Genomic DNA, 6,682 nt, shown 5'->3' with positions numbered 1-6,682 from the left:
GTTAAAGATGACCCCCGTTCAGGATGCCCTTCGACGTCTACCGACAACGCTCTTGTCAGGAATGTCAACGAAATTGTGAATGACACTCAATGACTGACTGTCCGAGAGATGGTAGAAGAACGTAACATTTCAGTTGGATCACGTCATGAAATCCTGACACAGCATCTTGGAATGCCCGCATTGCCACCAAGTTCATCCCACGGCTCATGAGTCAAGTGTAGAAAGGCCTTTGCCTCGCAATCTGTGAAGAGATTTTTAATCGCGAAAATGAGAACAAAATGTCCCATAAGAAAAACATAACTAGTGACGATATGTGGGTCTACGGTTGTGATGTTCAGACCAATATTCAATCTTCACAATGGGTCAGGAAAGGTTGTCAAAGACCAAAAACAGCGATGCTGATGGTTTTCTTTCACTTTGAAGGATTAGTTCATCACGAATTCGTGCAACAGGAACAAAGTGTTAATCGATGGTACTATCGGGATGTGTTGCGACGCCTGCGAGAAAATGTGAGAAGCAATCAGCCTGAAATGTGGCGAGACAATTCATGGATGTTGTATCGCGGTAATGCAGCCGTAGATTCATCCCCGTTGGTGCGTGGCTATTGCGCAATAAACGAAATCACTGTGCTGCCTCATCTTTCGTACCCTCCAGACTTGGACCATGCGGACTTTTTTTTAATTCCAAATTCAAGAATCCAGTTGAAAGGACAAAGATTTGCAACGATAGACGAGATATAAGAAAATTCGCGCGATGCAGCAAGAGGTGAACCAAGACTGCTTTCGGAAAAGGAAAAAGCGTTGAGAGCGATGTATAAAAAGTGGAGGAGAGTATTTCGGAGGAGAACATGCACAATAAGTAAAACGTAAGGGTAGAGAAATTTTTTGGACGAAGTTTCTTTCGAACAGTCCTCGTATTTCCAATTTGTATAAAGGATTTCACAGCTGTTCACTTCCAGTTTCAACCCGCTGTTCCTGACACCACCTGTGCATTATCACTTTCAGTAGCTAATACTAATTATGGCACCTTATCACCGATGCTGCTCCTGTATAATAGTATGATACAGCCTTCTTTGATTCCGATATGCGAAGACGAACGTTCACTGAAAATTATGTGGCTGGTTCCCCTGGACTAAGATAAGCTATGTACACCTCACAGGTACCCGTCTATCCTAATAACTGCTTACTGCGTATAGTACACGTGACCTATTAAGCGGAGTGGACTGTAATTTTCCTCCCGACAGCAAAGTGGAAAAATTCACGTCCGACAGCGTCCAAGAACAGTCTAAGCCTCTGTCATACTGATTTATATTGACTGTTTTCTATTCTCACCGCCCATTAAAAACCATGGGTGTGCTTAAAACAACTGCACTCAGGGCACACACAGTGTTCGAGAACTTGTCTAAGGAGCCCGTTCGTCTAAGAGCAGTATTCAAGGAAAATACGTATTCCTCCCGGAGTATCAACAGGGCACTGGCAGTTAAATCAAAAGCCCAGCAATCGGATAAGGAAGATAATTCATCGGCATAATCCACAACTTTTATTCCGCTTCTTTCTAACGCTTCTTTCAAGATAGATAGGATCATCGGGAAATTTCTCAAGTTATAAATGGTTTTTCGTTCATAATTTGAGATAGCAGAACTTCTTGGATAATGAAGGATAACTTATTACTGTGGAAGGCTGGTGTAAACCACCTACAAATCTCGCAGTATGTCGTCTTAGAACATTGAACAGCTAACATTAATCGAATCTGAGGTCTGTAAAAATCTTAAACATTTTTCTATTAGAACGACAACCACCCCTTTCCGTCAACATTCATAACTCTTAAAACAGTCACAAGTCCTTTCATTTACAGATAATACGATGAGTAGTAGGTACTGCCAACTTTATCTCGTTCGGTTTAAAGTTGCCCCACTTCAACGCAAAGAATCACTTTTGACATCCACCTTCTAAACATTTTACTTCATACAGTATAAATACACAACAAATATCCTTCATCTCCACGTCCCGTCACATATTGCATATTAATACACCTGAGCTTCATGCGATGGTTACTCCCGTCTGGCCGCCTTGGTGCAGGTCTTATTACATTCGCTGCCACATTGGGCGTTCTACGCGCCGGATGGAGATGGAACGGTGATGCAGACAACACAAAATCCCCGACCCAGTAGGGAATCGAACCCGGGACCGTAGGACGGCACTCCGTCACGCTGACCACTCAGTTGTCGGGGCGGACTCGACAATATTATGAAAAGGATGGGTAACTACTCATCATATAGAGCACATATTGAGTCACAGACAGGCACAAGAAAAAGAGTGCTAGACAGGTGCACTTTCGGCCAAAAGGTCTTCTTCTAAAGTAGACGACGCATACACATTTACGCAAGCACACGTCACACACACATGACCACAGTCTGTGCCCTCTGAGGCCGGAGACAGTAGTCCTGTGTGTGTGTGTGTGTGTGTGTGTGTGTGTGTGTGTGTGTGTGTGTGTGTGTGTGTGTGTGTCTTTTCTACTTTAGAACAAGGCATTCTGGCTGAAACCCATATATTTAGCCCTCTTTTTGCTGTACCTGCCTGCAAAATATAGTCGTTATTCCATCCCGGATGTCCTACGGTATTTCAATAACGTTCTGTCTGTGGGCCACTCTCCGCCGTCAGTCTAGTCAGATGTTGCGCATCGGAACACGGAGTGACAACGGGTTTTCCAGGGGATTCCAACGACACCGAAGTCGTCGCAGGTTTCTCTACTGGTGCTCTATATTGTTGCATCTTAGAGCAGTAGCCTGAATCCAGCGAACTGTGGCCAATGCTGTTTATGGCTGTTTTCGGACGACGGCCAATTCTCCTTGCGTCCGCAATAACAGTTACAGCCCCTATCCAACGTGTAATAACTGTACGAAATGAAAAAATCTGTAAACAAAGTAGTCAGGCGTAACAGAGAAAGAACAAATTGACGTCAGCAAGAGACGAAATTACTAAATTGCGACGCTACTAAAGTTGCGATACTCACAAAACATTAACAAGTGAAACAGAGACTAGCACTAAAATCTGCCCTTCCAAGTTTTCCCTCTTCTATACTCATAACAATATCCGCAAAATCCAAAAACAAAATTGAAAATCACTACTGAAAACAGATACACTGAGGTGAAAAAATCATGGAATAGCGATATGCTCATATGGAGGGCTCATATAGCATCGCGTACTCAAGGTGCAAAAGCGCAGTCCAATGGCGGAGCTGTCATTTGTACTCTGGCGATTCGTGTGAAAAGCTTTCCGACGTGATTGTGGCCACACGAGGGGGATTAACAGACTTTGAATGGGGATTGGGAATTGGAGATACACGCGTAGGACATTCCGTTTCGGAAATCGTTTGTGAATTCAATATTCCGCCATCCACAGTGTCTGCATCTGCATCTACATGGCTACTCTGCATTTCACACTTAAGTGCCTGGCAGAGGGTTCATAGAACCATTTTTATACTACTTCTCTACCATTACACTCTCGAATGGCGCGTGGGGAAAAAGGAACACCTAAATCTTTCCGTTGGAGCTCTGATTTCTCTTATTTTATTATGATGATCATTTCTCCCTACGTAGGTGGGTGTCAACAAAATATTTTCGCATTCGAAAGAGAAAGCTGGTGATAGAAATTTCGTAAATAGATGTCGTCGCAAAGAAAACCGCCTTTGTTTCAGTGGTTGCCACCTCAACTCGCGTATCATACCAGTGAGACTCTCACCCCTATTGCGCGATAACACGGAAGGAGCTGCCCTTCTTTGCACTTTTTCGATGTCCTCCGTCAATCCTGCCTGGTAAGGATCCTATACCGCGCAGCAATATTCCAGCAGAGGACGACAAGTGTAATGTAGGTTGTCTCTTTAGTGGGTTTGCGCATCTTCTAAGTGTTCTGGCAACAAAGCGCAGTCTTTGTTTCGCCTTCCCCACAATATTATCTATGTGGTCTTTCCAATTTAAGTTACTGTAATTCCTCGGTATTTAGTCGAATTGGCAGCCCTTAAATTTGTGTGATTTATCATATACCCATGATTTATCGGATTTCTTTTAGTACCCATGTGGATGACCTCGCACTTTTCTTTGTTTAGTGCCAATTGCCACTTTTCGCACCATAGAGAAATTCTCTCTAGATCATTTTGTAATTGGAATTGATCGTCTGATGAGTTTACCAGACGGTAAATTACAGCGTCATCTGCAAACAATATCAGGTGGCTGCTTAGATTGTCACCTAGACCATTTATGTAAACCAGGAACAGCAGAGGGCCTATGACACTACCTTGCGGAACTCCAGATATCACTTCTGTTCTTCTCGATGATTTACTGTCTATCACTACGAACTGTGACCTCTCTGAGAGGAAATCACGAATCCAGTCACACGACTGAGGCGATACTCCATATGCACGCAATTTGAATAGTAGTCGCTTGTGAGGAACCGTATCAAAAGCTTTCTGGAAATCTACGAATATGGAATCGATCTGAGACCCCATGTCGACAGCACTCATTACTTCATGCGAATAAAGAGATAGCTTTGTTGCACAAGAATCCGTGTTGGTTATATATCAATAAGTCATTTTCTTCAAAGTGATTCATAATTTTAGGGCACAGTATACGCTCCAAAATCCTACTGCAAATTGAGGTCAGTGATATGGGTCTGTAATTCAATGGGTTACTCCTATTTCCTTTCATGAAAATTGGTGTGACCTGTGCTACTTTCCAGTCTTTAGGAACAGACCTTTCGTCAAGTGAGCGGATGTATATGATTACTAAGAAAGGCGCTATTGCGTCTGCTTACTCTGAGAGGATCCTGATTGGTATACCATCTGAACCAGAAGACTTGCCTTTCGTAAGTGATTTGTGTTGTTTCGCAACACCTAAGGGCGTGCCGAGAATTCTACATTTCAGACATTACTTCTCACCACAAGCAATACAGTGGCAGATAGCCTTCACTTACGACCGAGGGCACAGGTGTTTGCGTAGAGTTGTCAGTACTGACAGACGGGCAACATTGCTTGAAATCAATGTGGGACGTACGCGAATGTATCCGTTAGTAAATCTGGCGTTAATGGGCTCTGGCAGCAGATGACCGAAGCGTTTGCCTTTGCTAACAGCGCGACATTGCCTGCAGCGCCTCCCCTGGGCTCGCGACCATATCGATGGGATCCCCGAAGACAGGAAAACATGGGTCTGGTCAGATGAGACCCGATTTCAGTTGGTAAGAGCTGGTGGTAGGGTTCGAGAGTAGCGCCGACCGTACAAAGCCATCGCCACCAGTATTCAACAAGGCACTCTGGAAGCAGGTGGTGGCTCCATAATGGTATGAGTTGTGTTTACACGGAATGGATCACGTCCTCTGGTCCAACTGATCCTATCACTGACTGGAAATAGTTACCATAAACTTCATATTTCCAAACAACGTTGGAATTCTATGGATGAAAGTAGATCATGTCACTGGACCACAAGTGTTCGCGATTGGTTTGAAGAACACTTCGGAGAATTCGAACAAATGATTTGGCCACCCAGATTTCCCGACACGAATCCCATCGAACATTTACTGGACAAAATCGAGAGGTCAGTTCGTGCGCAAAATCGTACACCGGCTTCACTTTCGCAATTATGGTCAGGTATAGAAGCAGCATGGCTAAACATTTCTGCAGGGAAATTCTAACGACTTGTTGAGTGTTTGGCACCTGGAGTTGTTGCACTATGCCACCACGGTGTACATAAAACGTTACTGTTCGCTAAAAAGACAGGTCGCTCAAAAACTAATGCGCGAAAAGAAATGTGCTCGTACTTAGGAAACGTAACCAAACACTAATCAGTCAAGGTAAGCAGACAGATAAAATTCAGTTCTTGACAGAAGAACGCGAGAAACGCAATAAACTAAAATATGTATACAAACCGGAACTGGTGATCCTGCTCTCGCCTGTGGCAGCTGGCACTCTAGATATTTTCATATCTGAAATACTACAAAAAAAAAAAAAAAAAAAAATTCATCCTTCGTTACTCATTGTTGAAGCCGGCAGTGGCTCGGAAAGGACTGAAATGCACGGTAGTGATCAAGACTAATGTGTTCATTGTTATTAAATTTAAGCCACTGTGCAATTGGGTGACCCCAACGTGGCCAGCGTACAGCAATATACAGAAACGAGTCGTCTGTACTTAGCCACCAAACTGACTAGACCGCATCATTTAGAGAAATCGTGCAGATCATCTGTGGAATAGGCACTTAAGTAACTAACTTAGTAACTCTCCTTCTTTTTTTTTTTTTTTTTTTTTTTTTTTAAGAACTTTCTGTCCTCAGTTAATTCTTCTGTGATCTCTTGACTACATGCGCCCCCTACGCGCTCGCTCCATTGGCGGCGGTCGATGTCTTCACCCCATAAGTAGCCGACTTCCACGTCCTGCAGCGGATGATGATGTTAACATGCCTGAGGACATTTTCAGATCAGCAAAGTCTATGAAATATTTCCTCTTTACTTTCTCTCGCCATTATCATTCTTAATGTTAAAATTGCTCCTCTGATTCCACGTCTGATTGTAAAATTTAGCTCATCTTTTAAGTCAATTTATTAGTTGTTTTTAATCTGTGTGTTATTATATTTAAGAATATTTTTTCTGCAAAGACTAAAAGTAATATTACTTAATTGCTTGCGTTCCATTTTCAGTG

The sequence above is a fragment of the Schistocerca serialis genome, chromosome 8 (assembly GCF_023864345.2).
Source record: "Schistocerca serialis cubense isolate TAMUIC-IGC-003099 chromosome 8, iqSchSeri2.2, whole genome shotgun sequence".
Lineage (NCBI taxonomy): Eukaryota > Metazoa > Arthropoda > Insecta > Orthoptera > Acrididae > Schistocerca > Schistocerca serialis.
This window is presented reverse-complemented; position numbering follows the sequence as displayed.